Source organism: Pantherophis guttatus, chromosome 1, assembly GCF_059756535.1.
Source record: "Pantherophis guttatus breed Tessera chromosome 1, ASM5975653v1, whole genome shotgun sequence".
Lineage (NCBI taxonomy): Eukaryota > Metazoa > Chordata > Lepidosauria > Squamata > Colubridae > Pantherophis > Pantherophis guttatus.
The window spans coordinates 309,077,174-309,094,681 of NC_142063.1; positions in this window are offsets into that span (position 1 = coordinate 309,077,174).

Consider the following 17,508-nt stretch of genomic DNA (forward strand, 5'->3'; position numbering starts at 1 on the left):
TCTACTGCTTTTTAAACGTTTGTCACTATGTATATTAAAAATTGATGGGGCTTTGGTCAGATGAATGTGGTGACATTTTTTTTTACCTGTCTATTGCATAAATCCATTTAATATCCTTAACTTTTAAATGAGGAATCGACCCTCGTGCTGCTGAATATAACTCTCAATCTAGCAGACGTGGTGAATATTATTTAAAATTACAGTCCAGTAACGTGTAGAATACTGTCATTTCTCCATCTTGCATTAAATTCTCATACTATTTCACTGGTATATGATGGTACTAATTTCCAAAGAAGCCTCTCTGCCTCTATCAGCTGATCAAAACTTCATTAATTTAATATTAAACATGAGGTTTAATCAAAAGTCTGTTAATTATGACTGAAACTTCTTTTTTAGATGCATAAGAAACTAATCTTGGCTACCCAAAGCATATTTTATTAAATAGATTTGGCATTATAAAGTTAAGTGCTTTCATTATGTATGAACAGTTTTTTTTTCCAAAAATGTTGACATAAAGAGTTTAAAAATCAGTATAAAAAAGTCATGCATATATTGTGTTGTTTCATTTGACCAGTTCCATCTCACGCATCCCTCCCATCCTCCAAACAGCCCAGGTGGAACTCAAAATCCAAAGATAGCAAAAATAAACTGCATGTTCAATTAAACTGCATAGGCAGAATGCATATTTTTCTGATACTGCTTTTCAAAGAGGGAGTATCATCTGCAGACAATATCTGCATCAGGACATATCATTGGCTTTACTTACATGAACAGCCTCCACACACACATCAAAACAAAAACTTAAAACAAAAAAACAAAATAAAAACAGGTTCTTCTAGGTTGCAGATGGTTCACAAGTCCTGCATTTGAGTTTAACACTCAAGGGAGAGGAAGGAAGGATTGTTTCAAAACATCCATTTCATTCCCTTGGTAGAAAGCTAGTAGAGACCTATATAGTTTTTGTGGAGTGAGAGTTCCAGAATTCTCCAGAGGACAGTGTTTTGCCTAGCAACCAAGAGGGGAAAGAGTAGGAATTATAACAAATGCAACGTCCAATAACTCAACAAATATGGAATTTGGAAGCAAGAGATACAAATTTTGAGCTCACTATGGAAAATGCCAGTGCCTGACAAAATAATAATCTCTGTCTTCATCGGATACTAATCAAGTCGTTCTTGCTTAACTACAGTATTTCAAAATCAGCCACTTGCTACTACCCATTGGTCTACTTTTAAGTCCCATCTTTTGTAAAACACTGTTTATAGTAATGATGAGCAAGCAAAAAGGAGCCCTGGTAGCCAAGGAGCCCTGGTAGCACAGCAGACTAAAGCACTGTTACTAACATCAGCTGCCTGTAATTACTGCACGTTCAAATCTCACCAGGCTCAAGGTTGACTCAGCCTTCCATTCTTTCTAAGGTAGGTAAAATGAGGACCCAAATTGTGGGGGCAATAATCTGACTTTGTATAAATATACAAAAGTATGAAGGCTATTGCTTAACGCATTGTAAGACGCCCTGAGTCTTCGGAGAGGGGCAGCATATAAATCACAAAAAAAAAAAGTTCCTGAAATCTACTATGGTACAAAAGTGGGGAAAGAGGTGCCTTGCCAGTTGACTATAATACCTAATTGTCCCAATTAATATAATTGAGTTTTAGTTCATCAACCTTGTGAGAGCTTTAATTGTTTATATCCCAGAAATGATGGAATTAGGATCAGTTGACATGATTCTGCTAAGCCATAATATAGTTTATTTGGTTTTGACTTAGTGTGTTGTATGAATGCAGCCAACTGTTGCTCATTCAGTAAACAAAACTTAAACCAATTAATGCTTTAACATATAAATTCACTCTTTGGGAACAGGCTACTTCTGAGAACATAGCCCAACAGAATGTTTTCCAATTTCAGAACTAAACTTGCAACGTTTTCATGCAAAAAAGAAAAAAAAATCAATTTCTAGTTCTTTTCCTTATCAAGGTTATTTTTTTTGTTTTAATGCAGCATAATTCAGGGGGAAATCATTTTCTGGCAAATGCACCCTGCAGGCTTGAGAATCATGTTGACTAACATGCAAATTACCCAGAATATACTCATTAAACTGCCTATTTAGAGTTTACATATCTACTTTGGCCTAGGTAGGAATCTGTTATATTATTTTTTTCAAACTTTGCTATTAGGAAACAAATACGCAGAATGAGAAGTGTATTTTTTTAGTAAGTTAAGTAAATATTAAAGATGCCAGGAATAAATGTACGTATTTTCTCTCATATTGCTGCATAATCTACTTTTGACACTGATTCAATCAGATAGAAAGATAGTGAAATAAATTTGTTATTATTCAGAATATCCAAGATCCAAGAGATGTACTCTAAATAAGAAATATTTGGAAGAAATAGTGTACATTTTTGCTTTTACACTATGTGGTGGATTTTAGAAATCCACCAGAACTCTTCTTTAGGTTTTGCTTATGTGTTACAATTTTTTAAATGTAGAATTTGGTTTCAAAAGCTTAGCTGGGAAATTATTAAGGAAATCCTAAAACTGCTATTTCAATTAGTGGGCATGTTAGCAGAATTTGAACAAAATTTAAAGATTCACCCATTCGTGGATGGAGAAACCAAATGTATAAAAATATCTTAACTTTATTAGTTTATATCAAAACCCAAATAGTATTTCTGAGTATATGTATCTTTTGAAATTCACAAGTGGTTTATCTTACCTGGCTATAACAGCAGTAACTCAGCGTGTGGCACTAAGGAGTTATCTGTTTCATGTTCTTGGAAAGTCCAGCTGGACTTAGTGACTCACGGTAGATCTCCACCCCAAAACCAAACATTACCGTTCGAAAAGGTGGAGTTTTTGCACACAGCAATCTTAAAACTATCAGGCACCAAAGTATAAATAAGCTTCACAAAAGAATATGCACTTTCTAAAATGTAATCTATTTTAAGAAGTATTAACAGTGCTCCCCAATGGAGAATTTAAAAACAAAACTTCAATTACTTGGGTTTAACTAATGTTTAAATTGATAAGACAAGAATCCCATTTCAGTACAGTTTTGAAAAACTGAAAAGCATGGGATGCACTAATGAAAGGAAATTAGTTCGGCTTTTAGTATCAACTTTTGAGAGCCCATGAAAGTTGTTTCAGGTATTATTTATTTTATGTGCTGCCTATTTCCTAATAAGATGACTCTGGATCTCTGTGTGCATGTGTTTGTTGACTAGAGACCAAACATACAACAATGTTCCCACCTATTTTCCTCACAACCACCTGATCTGAAGGAGAATGATGGGCCCCAAAACCCCCAGCTGGTTTTCATATCTAAGAGACGCCTAAAACAGAATCTCTTGATTTCTAGACCATCACCTTAACAGTTACATCAAACTGGGTCTAGTATTTTTCTTTAGATGTGTAGCAAAAACAAAAATGTGAGATCAATCTGTTTTCAATATTCTGTGCTAATTCTTTCTGAGAACAGAACATTTTATTGCTGGGCAGTGGGTGTGATGACTTACATATATGCACAAAATATCCATAAATGCCCTGTGTTATCAAAACTAATGCATTTAACTCTTCAGTGCTTTGTGAATAAAAGAAAAAGCAATGGATGCATCTATCTTGGAGCTGCTGAATAGCAAGAAGCATCTTAAGTGATTTGGCACACTGCCTTTTCTCTTGTGATGTTTAACACAGCTACTTTCACAGTACACAAACCCAAAAACAAAACAAATGATTGTATTCATCAGGCATTTATTGTAGCAGTACATAGTGACTCCTCTGAAAAAATGTTACTGTAAAGTCTGCATCCTGTAGATATATTTCTCTATTTCAGCAATCCTCAACCTGATGACTTCTAAATACTAGTAGAAGATAATACAAATTACTATATTGAAAGGTCATTGGTTTGAAAAAAGACAGTATTGTACTACCAAAACAATCATGCAAGTTACCCAGTCGTTTACAAAAATATACTTCATGTGCAGATATCTGAACTGCCCATTAACTCAACTGGACATACTTCTGACTAGAGAAAAAAGGGGAGGAGGTACAAGTAGTCCTTGACTTATGATAGTTCCTTTAGTGGCAGTTCAAAGTTACAACATCACTGAAAAAAGTGATAACAATTTTTCACATGACCATTGTGGCCTCCCCATGGTCACATAATCATGTGATCACCTTTTGCAACCTTCTATCAAGCAAAGTCAATGGGGAAGCCAGATTCACTTAACAACTGTGTCACTAACTTACCAACTGCATTCACTTAACTGCGTCAAGAAAGGCCATAAAATGGGACAAAACTCACATAACTAATGTCTTGCTTAGCAATTTTTGCCTCCAGATGCTGTAAGTTGATTACCTGTATTATGTATGCTGCCTTAAAAGCTTCATAAAAAATCTGACAAAACATAACTAAGATTGTGCTGTAAATGATGAATACAGGAGAGAAAAATGGTTGTGCAAGAATGAACCAGCCTACAAAAAGTTTCTATCCGCTGGTCTGTGAGTCATTGCTGACTAGTCCCTGTAGTTTCCTTTGCAAAATTTCAGAAGTGGTTTACCATTGTCTGCTTTCTAGGGATGAATGTATATGTCTGGCTCAAGGTAACCCAGCTGGATTTACCTCTAACCACTTCACCAGAATGACAGTTCTATATGATTTCAGTTTACTGAAAGGAAAAAACCCTCAACGAACTAATTTTGAGCAGCAGCACATTTTCACCCTGGTTCTTAGCTGGGTTGGCTTTCTACATGTCAGTAAAAGTACTTCTTTTCTATCATTTTGGAAGAGGACAAAATGTGAAAATAGCTGGTTTGGTCACAAAATAATTAGAATTAATGTCAGCAGAAACAAAATGAGTTATTTTGTATATAAATCTCCAGCTAAAACCAGAACTTGTACTAACAGGTGAGCATAGTAGATTTCTTGGGATGGAAATTGATTTGCATTAAAATGTTGACATTGGGTATTTGTGTCTCAAATTAGGATAAAATACTATTTTACAAAGGACTTGTGTAAAAATTAATAGGTTTCTCCTATGGAAATCGGTGTTTGGTGGAGGATTGGAATGGAGTGATCCCAGAACTGGATAGAATTTCTGAGAAAAACATTAAAATAACTCGGTTAATTACCAAAAGATGAAGGGATAGAAGGAGAACTCATCAAATTTACAGATGACACCAAGCTGTAGGGGAATAGCCAACACTTTAGAAGATTTAAACACTGAGCCCTAGCGAATAAAATGCAACTCAATGGGGAAAAAAGGAAGGTTTTACACTTAGGCAAGAAAAATAAAATCCAAATGCACAGGTATTAGAGCAGGTGCTACATGGTTCAACAGCAGTTGACTCTGAGAGGGATCTTGGAGTCCTAGTGAACAACCACTTACCGTATTTTTCAGTGTATAAGACGCACCGGAGTATAAGACGCACCTTAATTTGGGGGGAGGAAAACAAGGAAAAAAGTATTCTACCTCTGCCTACCAGCATTTAAGGTGGCGCCGCCCTCCTCCTCCTCCTGCAAGCGAGAGGTGCAGGGACTACTCACTTTCCCCCAAAGAGACCCCTCGCATGCTCTGGGGGAAGGAACAGAGCACAGCCTGAGAAACAACCCTCTTCGGGACGGTCTGGGGTGGGGGAATCGAGAGAACATCTTGCAGGCCAGACTGATCCGGCCGCCAAGCACGAAAGTCTCGGGGAGGCAGGGCAGAGTTTATTTATTTTATTTATTTATTTTATTATTGCGATTTATATGCCACCATTCTCCCGAGGGACTCAGGGCGGCTTACAAAAACAATATCCAATACAAATCACAATAAAATTAAAAACAACCCAATTAAAACAATTTAAAATTATAACAATGTACACCCATAACGGATCAGTTAAGTTGACAAAAGAGCCACATCTTCAACTCACGACGGAAGGAAAGGAGGTCGGGGGCTGTCCTGAGCTCAGTGGGCAAATCATTCCAGAGGGTTGGGGCTCCCACAGAGAACGCTCTCCTCCTGGGGGCCGTCAGCCGACATTGTTTGGCTGAAGGCACCCTGAGGAGACCCACTCTGTGAGAGTGCATGGGCCTAAGCCATGAAGGGCTTTATAGGTAAGCATCAGCACCTTGAAACGAATCCGGAACGCCACCGGCAGCCAGTGCAGCTCACGCAGGAGAGGTGTTACACGGGAGTATCGAGAAGCCCCCATAATTACCCGCACGGCTGCATTCTGGACTAGCTGGAGCCTCTGGATGCATCCCAAGGGCAGCCCCATGTAGAGGGTGTTACAGTAGTCCAACCTAGAGGTAATGAGGGCGTGAGTGACCGTGGCGAGGGCATCCCGGTCTAGAAAAGGGCGCAACTGGCACACAAGACACACCTGTGCAAAGGCCCCCCTGGTTACGGTCGTCAGATGGTCATCCAAGGACAGCCGAGAATCCAGGAGGACGCCCAGATTGCGAACCCTATCGGAGGGAGTAAGAGTCTCCCCCCCCATCATTAAAGTTGGAACTTCCAGATCCCAAGATGCCGGCATCCACAGCCACTCAGTCTTGGAAGGGTTGCGTCTGAGTCTGTTCCTCCCCATCCAAACCCGCACCGCTTCCAGGCAATGGGACATCACGGAAAGAGCATTACTAGGGTGGTCGGGTGGAGATCTAAAGCTGGGTATCATCAGCATATTGATGATACCTCACCCCAAAACCATGAATGATCTCACCCAGCGGTTTCATATAGATGTTAAAGAGCAGGGGAGAGAGAACCGATCCCTGAGGCACCCCACAAGTGAGGGGCCTCTGGGAGGATCCCTGACCACCCGCCCAAACAGACTGCAAGCGACCAGAGAGGTAGGAGGAGAACCACCGCAAAACAGTGCCTCCTATCCCTATTTCTCTGAGCCGCTGCAGCAGGATACCATGGTCAATGGTATCGAAAGCCGCTGAGAGGTCAAGAAGGACCAGGATGGAGGAGCAGCCCCCATCCCTGGCCCGCCAGAGATCATTTACTAGAGCGACCAATGCCGTTTCCGTGCTGTGACCACGCCTGAAACCAGATTGGTAAGGATCAAGGTAGTCTTGCCCCCCCCCGCGGCCTTTTGCAGAAAGTTTAGCAGGCGCTTTATGGAGAAGTTCCTGGGCCCTGCTGCCCCCCCATCCCAGGCACCGAGGGGAGGCATCTCTGGTCTTTGGGGGAGGGGACATGCGGCTCTTGCGTCAATCAATCCCCCCGCCCAGCTCCGCGCCTGCATGGCCGCCCCCAGGAAGCCAGGACCCCCACCCGGTGGGTCCTTCGCAGCGACAGAGGCACCGAGCGGATCCGGCCCGACCTCGGGCAGCTCTCCCCGCCGGCTGGCCGGCCCTCCTGCCGCCCACCTGGAAGGTGAGTGCTCCGCCGTGCGGGCTCTCCTGGGCTGGACGGGCAGCGCCGAACCAAGTTGCGGGGCTCTTCGGGAATGGCAGCGCTGGAGCGATGTATGCCCGGACTGGAGGCCGCCCTCTGCCCTGCCCTACCTGGGGCTCTTGGTCCGGGCCGCTTTCCGCATGCTGGGCGCTCTGCTCTGGCTGCGGCAGGCAGGCAACACTCCTTCAAGGTGAGGCGCGGGCAGGGCGGCTCTGCTCGGGGCCTCGCGGGGCGCTGCTGCCAGGAAAGGAGTGTCCCGGCAGGGTCCAGGAGCTGTCCTCCCACGGATCCTCGACCCGGCTGGCTCCTCGGCTTGCTCGAGCTGCTGAGGCCGCGGCTCCAAGGCCGAAGGTGAGCTCTGCATTGCCCGAAGGCGCCCAGGGAGCCTGGCCTGTGTCGAAGCAAAGCTCGGCTGAGCACTGGAGGGGTTGGGGCCGGGGGCCGGTCTGCACTGGGGCTCAACCTGAAGGCCTTTGCCAGCCCACAACAGGCAGGCGCCTGTTCCCTTCGGTTCCCTGCCACCTGAAAGTGCTTTAAAGCCTGAAAATGGCCGAAGGGTGGGGGCTGGCGGGTGGGCGGGGCTACATTCAGCGTATAAGACGCACCCAGATTTTCACCCCCTTTTTGGGGGTAAAAAGGTGTGTCTTTTTACGGTAAATTATGAGCCAGTAGTGTGCTATAACAGCCAAAAAAGCCAATGCAGTCCTAGGCTGCATCAACAGAGGGGTAGTATCAAGGTCACATGAAGTGTTAGTACCACTTTGTATTGCTTTGGTAAGACCCCATTTGGAATATTGTGTCAGTTTTAGTCACCACAATATAATAAAAGATGAAATTTTAGAAAGAGTGCAGAGAAGAGCAACAAAAAAGATTAGGAGGCTAGAGGCTAAAACATGAACAGTTGCAGGAACTAGGTATGTCTAGGACTAGGGGGTGACATGATACCAGTCTTCCATTATTTGAGGGACTGTCACAGAAAAGAGGGAAGGTCAACTATTCTCCAAAGCACCAGAAAAAGACAAGAATAGATGAAAACTTGTCATAGAGAGATCCAACCTAGAACTAAGAAAAAAATGCCTGACAGAACAATTAACGAGTGGAACAACTCGCCTCCAGCTGTTGGTTCAATTCGAGAGCAGGCTGAGCATCCCTGACAGTGGATACTCCATCACTGGAGATTTTTAAGAGATTGGACAGCCATTTGTTCAGAATGTCATAGGATTTCCTGCTTGAGCAGGGAGTTGGACTAGAAAACCTTCAAGGTCCCTTCCAACTCTCTTATTCTGTGTTCTATTCTTTGGGTTGTTGGACAGTTTAGGGTTGATTGATATATCAACACAGAAAATACTAATTGAAGAGAGTATACCTATTTTTCAAAATGACTTGATCCTTTTGATTGATATTCGTTGATACTTTTGATACTTTTCAATTGATACATTGGTACTTTTCAAGAATAGATATGATTTGGATTTTAAAGAACTAAGGTTTCTAAAGTAGAGATGACCAAATGCTTTTTCAGATCATAATCTGATGGAGTTTGATTTATAAAAGAAAATCTATTTCTTTTAAATGAAGACTAAAAGAAAGTTGTAACGGAAAGAAGCAATAGTGGAGGATTCTAAAAAGAAATTAAAATAATGTTTTGAGTATAATTTAGTAAAGGCACCAATTTAAAAATAGTTTGGATGCAAGTAAAGCTTTTATTAGAGGTTATTTATTCAAGCAAGTAAAGCTTTTATTAGAGGTTATTTATTCAAGTTCAATAGTGAACTTGAAAAGAAGAGTCAAAAGTTGTTTTGCTTATTTTGCACTTATTTTGGATGAGATAAAGAAAAAACAAAATTTCTGGAAAAGATAAAAGAAAACGGAGAAAATCTATGTAGTTGCTATGAGTTGACACTGACTTGTGGAGCATAACAATCAAAGGTCTATATTATTTTAAACATTAAACATTATTTTAAATACAAGTTTCTAAAACAAACATAGGCTTGAATCATGTCAGAGATGGCACTCCATTCACACAGAACAAAATAATTTATCTTGTTTTATTGAACAATACCTGTACATATTATAAAAAAGAAATATACTTTAGAATTATTATATGAATCTTTTCTAACTATATATAAATACAGGTAAAAATTCTATATTATGTGCATTTCTTTATACCTGATTGCTCATTCTTTAGAATGCAGAACTTTATTCTGGAAATCAGTGAGAATTCTTTTGGTTAATTGATTTTTAATTTTTAATCTGCAATTAGTCTATAGACAATGTATAATTCAGTACCACTGTTTCAACCTGAGCTGTGAATTGTATTCCCATAATTTTTTTTCTTTTGCTGCCTTTATCTTCTTGAGGGAATTCCTGTTGCTGTGGTTGTTAGCTTATTCAGAAGGGAGATGGGAATTGATTTTTGGCAACACCTGGTCTTGTTATTGTTTTCCTGGCCATGTCCTTCTTTTTTTACCTCAAATGCTGCTTAAATGTAAACTTAAATGCTGCTATCTAATAAGCCTAATATTTTACATAAAATATATCAGTAATCTATTATAAACAGATCAGTCCTTTTATTTGGCTTGCTATTTAGAAAACAAACATACCTATCTTACAGGCTATCACCAGTTTGAGCCATAGAAGAGGTGACTCAGTTCTTGGTAAACATACATCACGATCTACAGAGTTTGTTTCATATACTGCTTAAAAGAACCATTTCAACAGGCAAGTTCTATGATATTGGTGGTATCAGAAATTCCAAGGATTCATCTATTGTATTGTAGAAAAATAGTTCTACCATGTATAAATTTCTTAAAGGCCATAAGACTGTGGTGGTGAACCTATGGCACGCATGCCACAGGTGGCACGCAGAGCCATATCTGTGGGCACGCGAGCATTGCCTTAGCTCAGCTCCAGTATGCATGCAAGCACCGGCCAGCTGATTTTTGGGCCTTCCGGTCACACCAGAAGTTGGGAAACGGGCCGTTTCCGGCCTCCGGGGGGATAGGGAAGGCCATTTTTGCCCTCCTCAGGCTCCAAGAAAGCCTCTGGAGCCTGGGGAGGGTGAAAAATGGGCCTATCTGGCCCACCATGCCATTGTGTGCCAAAAGCGGGGGGAGCGGAGGGCGTCATGCGTGCATGCACGTGGGGGCGGGGCACATTGAATTATGGGTGTGGGCACAAGCGTGCATGACACCCTGCTCTCCCCCCGCTTTTGGCACGTGACGGCAAAATGGTTAGCCATCACTGCCATAAGATATCCCACAGTTGGGAGAATAACTAGGATGAACAGAAGTATAAATGGGAGTAAATCACACTCAGCAATTTTTAATAGGCGTTCAAACTTCTCATTTGAAGGACATTGTTGACAATGTAGCAGGAAGTGAACCCTTCTAACTAGAGGAAGCATCATAAACTGTCTTATACCTTAGCTCGACATTTTCTATATAATCCTTTCCCAATCTGATGTCTTCCAAAACAGTAGAGTTATAATTCAAACATCCCAGACAACATTTAACATATTTAGAAAGTATCAGGTTGAAAAGACTATTCTACACTGCAGCATTGTTGATCTCCGTGGTTTCATGGAAACCTAAAAAACTGGCAGAAAAAGACCTAGTGGTCCATTGAGTCTGCCCTTTGAGTGGGTGGGTGTTTATTTATTGTTATTTTCAAAATTTTTGTTGGATGGTGGACATGTGTTTATCCCAACCATATTTAAACTCAGTTACTGATGATTGACCTGCTAACTCCACTGGAAGTTGATTCTAAACTTCTACTATTTTGTAAAGTAATATTTTCTAAGATTACTCTTGAACTTCCCTCTGGTAAGTTTAAGCTTATGTCCCCATGTTCTTTGTTTTTTTCCCCAAATGGCTTTTCATAGCCCTATGCCAGAAATGGAACTTTGGGCATATAAAATGTAGATTATTAGATATAGCGCTCTTCTGCACAATCACAAAGGGAAAAAGTTAAAGAGCCTTGGTGGTGCAGCGGACTAAAACTGCTGTTAAAGTGTCACTTAGCTGTCAGCTGTCTGCAATTACTGCAAGTTCAATTCTCACCAGGCTCAAGGTTGACTCAGCCTTCCATCCTTTCGAGGTAGGTAAAATGAGGACCCAGTTTGTGGGGGCAACAAGCTGACTTTGTATAAAATAGAAGACCGCTTAGGGGGGGGCAAAAAGCCCTACTAAGCAGGTATATACAAAAGTATGAAGGCTATTGCTTAAAGCATTGTAAGACGCCCTGAGTCTCTGGAGAAGGGCGGCATATAAATCGAACTAATAAATAAATAAATAAATAAATAAATAAATAAATAAATAAATAAATAAATAAATGTAATTTATTCACTCCAATCATTTATGAATGACATGGAGAAATTTTTGAATACAACCCACAATGAATAGCTCCATTTATTTTCATTTTAATTAATTCTGTTTTTCCATTGGGGGGGGCAGGGTGGCATACATTTATGTATTTTTCTTACAATATCAGTAGAGATACTGTCTGACTGAACCATAATCTGAATCTAGATATATTTGGCTGAAACATAACAGCACTCACGTTTATGTATATATGCACTCATATTTTCAAGATTCATGAATATTTTGCTTTAAGACCTAAAAAAGTTGGGAAGCTACTAATTATTACAAACTACATAGTAGATTGGTCACAGAATAACATGTTTATTTATTATTTTGATTTGTTCAGCAACCCACTCATACACTACTCTATGAAAAAATAAACCCCATTGTTCATTCTTTTAGTCTAGGTTTCTTGTTAGTAGTAGAAAACAGTGGTGGGTTTCAAATTTTTTTACTACCAGTGAGGTGGGCGTGGCTTGGGCATGGCATGGCTTGGTGGGCATGGCAGGGGAAGGATACTGTAAAATCTCCATTCTCACCCCACTCCAGGGGAAGGATACTGTAAAATCTCCATTTCCTCCTGATCAGCTGGGACTTGGGAGGCAGAGAATAGATGGGACCGGGGCCGGTCAGAGGTAGTATTTACCGGTTCTCCGAACTACTCAAAATTTCCGCTACTGGTTCTCCACAACTGGTCAAACCTGCTGAAACCCACCTCTGGGTAGAAAAGCTAAAGACATGACACACACACACAAACTGCTTTACAATAACCTGTGAGTCAGTACACTTTGAGGAGCCTATTGAAAATTGGACTTTGACTCTAATGAACTTCTGGTTTCAGGAAATAGTTTATTGTCTTCTGATACAGAAAGGGATAGTGTATTTCAGCTTTTCTTTGCTTCCTTTGCAAATACTTTCCCTTTGAAACAGAAATCAAGTCAAGTCTTAACATGCTTCATGTATTTGGCATTTTAGGGTAGTGTGGTAATGAAGGCTACGAAGAGCATTTCATCCAAACAGTTATAACCAACAATTGTTTGATGAGGATAATTCAATTTTAAAATTCCTTTATTTAAACATTTTGTGTTGTAAGTTTAAACTTTACATTTATACAGACTGGCCTGACATGTTTAAGAGCAGAAAGAACCCTTTTTTTGTACACCTGCTGTGGTCACAGTACTCTAGACCATAGCCCACAATTTAAACCTTTCTCTTCCATTTACTTCTAATAAGAAAATTATTGCATCATAAATTAAAAAGTATTTCCAGAACACTTGAAGCAATAAATTAAACAGATTATTTTTTAAAAATATAAATTTTAATCCAAATCTATAAAGGCTACTAAGGAAAGGAGTCACAGAATGGAATAGGGCCTACATTTGTAATTGGTTCTACATTTATTCTACATTACAGGTTATATATTTTTTTCATAGCTTATTTAATGCCAATATTAATACAAGTCATGAAAACTGAAAGATAAGTTAAAGAATGAGGCAAGCCAATTGGACCTGTATCTACTGCCTGTTCAGACATACCACTACTTTCACAAAAATGACATAGGCAGTTTTCCCCAGCCTAATGCCTCAACATAATGTTGGGATTGCTGTTCCCTTTGACATTGGCTTTTAGTCCTTGTGAATTGTCTTATGTATCTGTCTATGTAACTGTAGCCTATGGACAGAAAAGTCTCAACAAACAAAAAATAAAGTCTACAGAGGAGCAATATGGGCAACAAAATATTTGTAATAATCTTGCCTACACATTATTATAAGACTCTGAAGTTTTATAGACAAATATTCACCTCTCTTTATTTATTCCTTATCTTTTAGAGCACAACATATAAAAAGAAAGGAATGAAAACACACAGCCTATTGAGGATGAGAATTTAAGATATGTCAAAAAACATAGAATAACAGAATTGGAAGGGACTTTAGAGGTCTTCTAGTTCAACCCCTTCCTCAAATAACAGACCTTATACCATTCCAGAAAATGATTGTCCAATCTCTTGAAGATCTGGCAATAAAAATTATTCATACTTAAAAACATCAATGTTAAGAGAATATTAAAAAAATTTTCTTTACAGTTCATCTGAGATTGATAAGGTCTGCTCACTCATTTGCTATGAATTGAATGCTTTAAAAATTATTCTTTAAAATATGTAATACAAAGGTACCAGATATATTCCAAGTGAACTCCAGAACACACTAGTTCACAACCTTCCACAAAATGGGTTTTTCATTGCTGCTCCAACTCTTTATCATTGATTTGTTTATTAATACCTTACTCAATAGAATGTGCCCCCTCTGATATGTAGATTTTCAGCTTGTGCTTGAAAGATAAACATCTCTGAAGTTTGATCCTCAAACACAGTCCAAAGATTGAGCATGGTCAGCAAGCAAAAAAGAAAAAGGGAAAAGGCTTTCTCTAGACAATGAACCTGCACACAGAATGGGGCATTTGGAAGTAACAGAACTGAGCCCAATATACAGAAGCAGGGAATATGGTCCATATAGTCTTTGGATAAGATGCCCTCACAATTATTTTATTTATTTTCCACATTTCCAAACTGTCCATCTCTTTCAGGAAGGGAATCTGGGCAGTGTTCAATAAAATGTTAAAATATAAAAACAATATATAAAACTTAAAAATTTAGAAAAAAGCAAGGATGATTAAACACTGATAAAATTGGAAGGTGAAAGGAGGGCTTTCAGGGCTCTGGCCAGCCCCACAACTGTGTGATCCTCTGTGCCCCCCACACAAGGCTGCAGAATCATGTTCTGACTCCTTTCAGGAAGGCCAGGAGAATGAAGGTCACTCTCATCTCCAGAGGAAGAATATTCCACGGAACAGGGTAACGGCAGAGAAGGTTCTCTTCCTGCACCCCACTACTCAAGAGAATTTTAAATAGCAATAGCACTTAGACTTATATACTACTTCATAGTGCTTTACAGCCCTCTCTAAGTGGTTTATAGTTAGCATATTGCCACCAACAATCTGGATCCACCTTTTACTGACCTCGGAAGGATGGAAGGCTGAGTCAACCTTGAGTGGGTCAGGATTGAATTCCTGAGTCAGCAGAATTAGCCTGCAATACTTCATTCTAACCACTGGGCCACCATGGCTCTTAAATATTGATATAAATATTAATCTCTTAAATATTAATCTTAAATATTAAATAAATGGGGTCTGCAACATACCTTCCCTGTTTGACCCGATTGGATAGGTCAATATAATAGCATGAAGATGGTTCTATAGGTAGACTGGGCCCATGCCATGTAGGGCTTTGTAAGTCACAACCAACACCTTGAATTGGATCTGGAAACAAACTAGCACTCAATACAGTTCATGGAGCAAAAGCGTTACATGCACTCTTTTTTTACGCATCCAAAATTGCTCACACGATCATCTGAAGCTTTTGGATGTTTTTCAAGGGTAGTCTCATGTAGAACACATTACAATAGTCCAAACAGGAGATGACTGGGACATGAATGACTGAAGAGAGAATCTCCCTGTGCAGGAAATTAGGATAGAGTAGGATAATGGATGGATCCTATTACCTTTGGGGGGAAAGCTTGTAGAAAGTATTGAGGGAAAAACACACAAGAAAAATCATTATCAAGAAGGTTCTGTATTTAAGAGAGATATTAACAATGTACTCATGTTCCTGTGTGTTTATGATCAGCTGATAGTATAGTGCCATTCTGGTACAGTTAGCTTATCCTTGTATCCAGTTAAGCCTTAGATATATGCAGGGGTGGGATTCAGCCAGTTTGGACTGGTTTGGGCAAACTGTTCGTTACGGCCAGTTGCTGGGCCCACCCACCCATCCCGGCGCTATCCTGCCTTATACAATTGCCGTGTTTTTGATGTAGCGCGCATGTGCGCAAGGCACACATGCACATTTTCAATTCTGGGTGAACCGATTGTTAAATTATGTGAAGCCCATCTCTGGATATATGTAATGCAACACTAGAGTGATATAATTCCATGCCACAAATTTATCTTGGATTATGTTCTTGAACCACAGCTTGAAAAGTTTTAGATACCAGATGGATTTCTCCCCCTATTTTTGTCTCCTCATTTAAGCCAGTTCTATCATATGTTGCTTTCTCTTTACAGTAAGCTTGACAGTAATATGGCACTTTTTTTTCTGGCTGTTGCACTGGCACCTCTTTGCAAGAACAGTTCAGCTATTGTGTTGTACCATACCTTTCAAGTTCCATTAACGTAGTCTTGTTGAATACTATATTTCCCTTACCAGCTAGATCCTCAGTATAGGACTGCACCCTAAACACTTTAATAAAGACGCAGGTCTTTTTAAATTAGTTTCCTTAAGTAGAATCTTAGAAAGATTTAAAAATGAAAATTTCCCAGGATACTTGATGAATACATATCAGGTGAAAAGGTATCAGGTGAGAAAGATTCCTCTGTTCTGCATTACTAATATTACCGAAGACAAACAGGGAAGGAAATGATGACGTGCCACGCCTGAGCATTAGATAAAGACACCAGATTGCACTGACATAGCTTTGCCCAAAGCTAACATAGGGGAGGCAATAGGCTGCATGGTAAGCCTTTGATCCTAAGAACAGAAGTTCTTGATATCTGCCAACTTGAAATTTCAATGTCTCCAAGCCCCAGCATGCAATATAGCCAGTTGGTTCTCACCTTTAACACAAGGGTGGATTTGGCTAAAATATCTTTTAAATCATTTGTCATTTGTAAAAAAGAACAGCACAGCATTCAGGTAAGTATAGACCAGTGTGATGTCATTTAAAATAGAGAGTATTTGTGTATGGTTAATAGCTGAGCTACTTGTGGTGCCACCCATCTCCCATTAGTTCTGCTTGTCCCATCCAATCAGACAGAGTTGGCAGGTCCTGTCTATCAAGCATTGCTATGTGATGTGACCCAGGAAATGTGCATTCTTTGTTGCAGCACCTCTCCTGATTAGCCCTGTTATGTATTGGGCAGCCATACAAATCAAATGATTGAATAAGTAGAATTCCCTGAAGTTAGAACAGACATCTAATTTATAATTTAAAATGTTCAACTGTGTTTTAAAATTTCATACAATTATTTTTACTTCAGATTATGTGAAACAATTTCTATATCATTTGCGCACTGATACTAATCTTCTGAAATTCTATTTAATCATTAAAAAATAAACAGTGTGTGATGAGTAAGCGAGAGATTTGCAAGCTGTTTGACATAATATGTGATGAAAACTGCTATTTCCATAAACACCAAATAGAAAAGATATTATTAGTTTCCTCCATCTAGCAGAAAAGGATTTCAATGATGTTGAATTACCTGTCTAGTATCCACCCCTTGCCCTTTGCTTTCTTTTCTATTACGCATTATCATCCTGATGATCTTTGCCTGTTCCTCCTCCTCTCTTGTTCCTGTTCAAATGTCCTAAGGCACTATAATGCCTTAGGAACTCTGCTGAACTAAAAAAATACTGGAACCTTGGATCTCTCAGATCTGCTTGGACTGTCCTAGTTGTTTTGTACGAACACATAGGTATTTTATTGGGAATGAAGGCAAACATATGTGTCTCAAGGATAATGTTGCAGGATCTGATCTGAGTTGGTCACTGAAACCAAAAGTTTATTGTTTATTGTTTCAAACTTTTGGGCTCATGCTGAAGCATATGAAGAGAACATATTCTGGAGAAAGAGAAATTCCCTGATGATGGGCTCCACAGCATGAGCCTGAAAGCTTGGAAGAATAAATTTGGTCCCAGTGACCAACTGAAG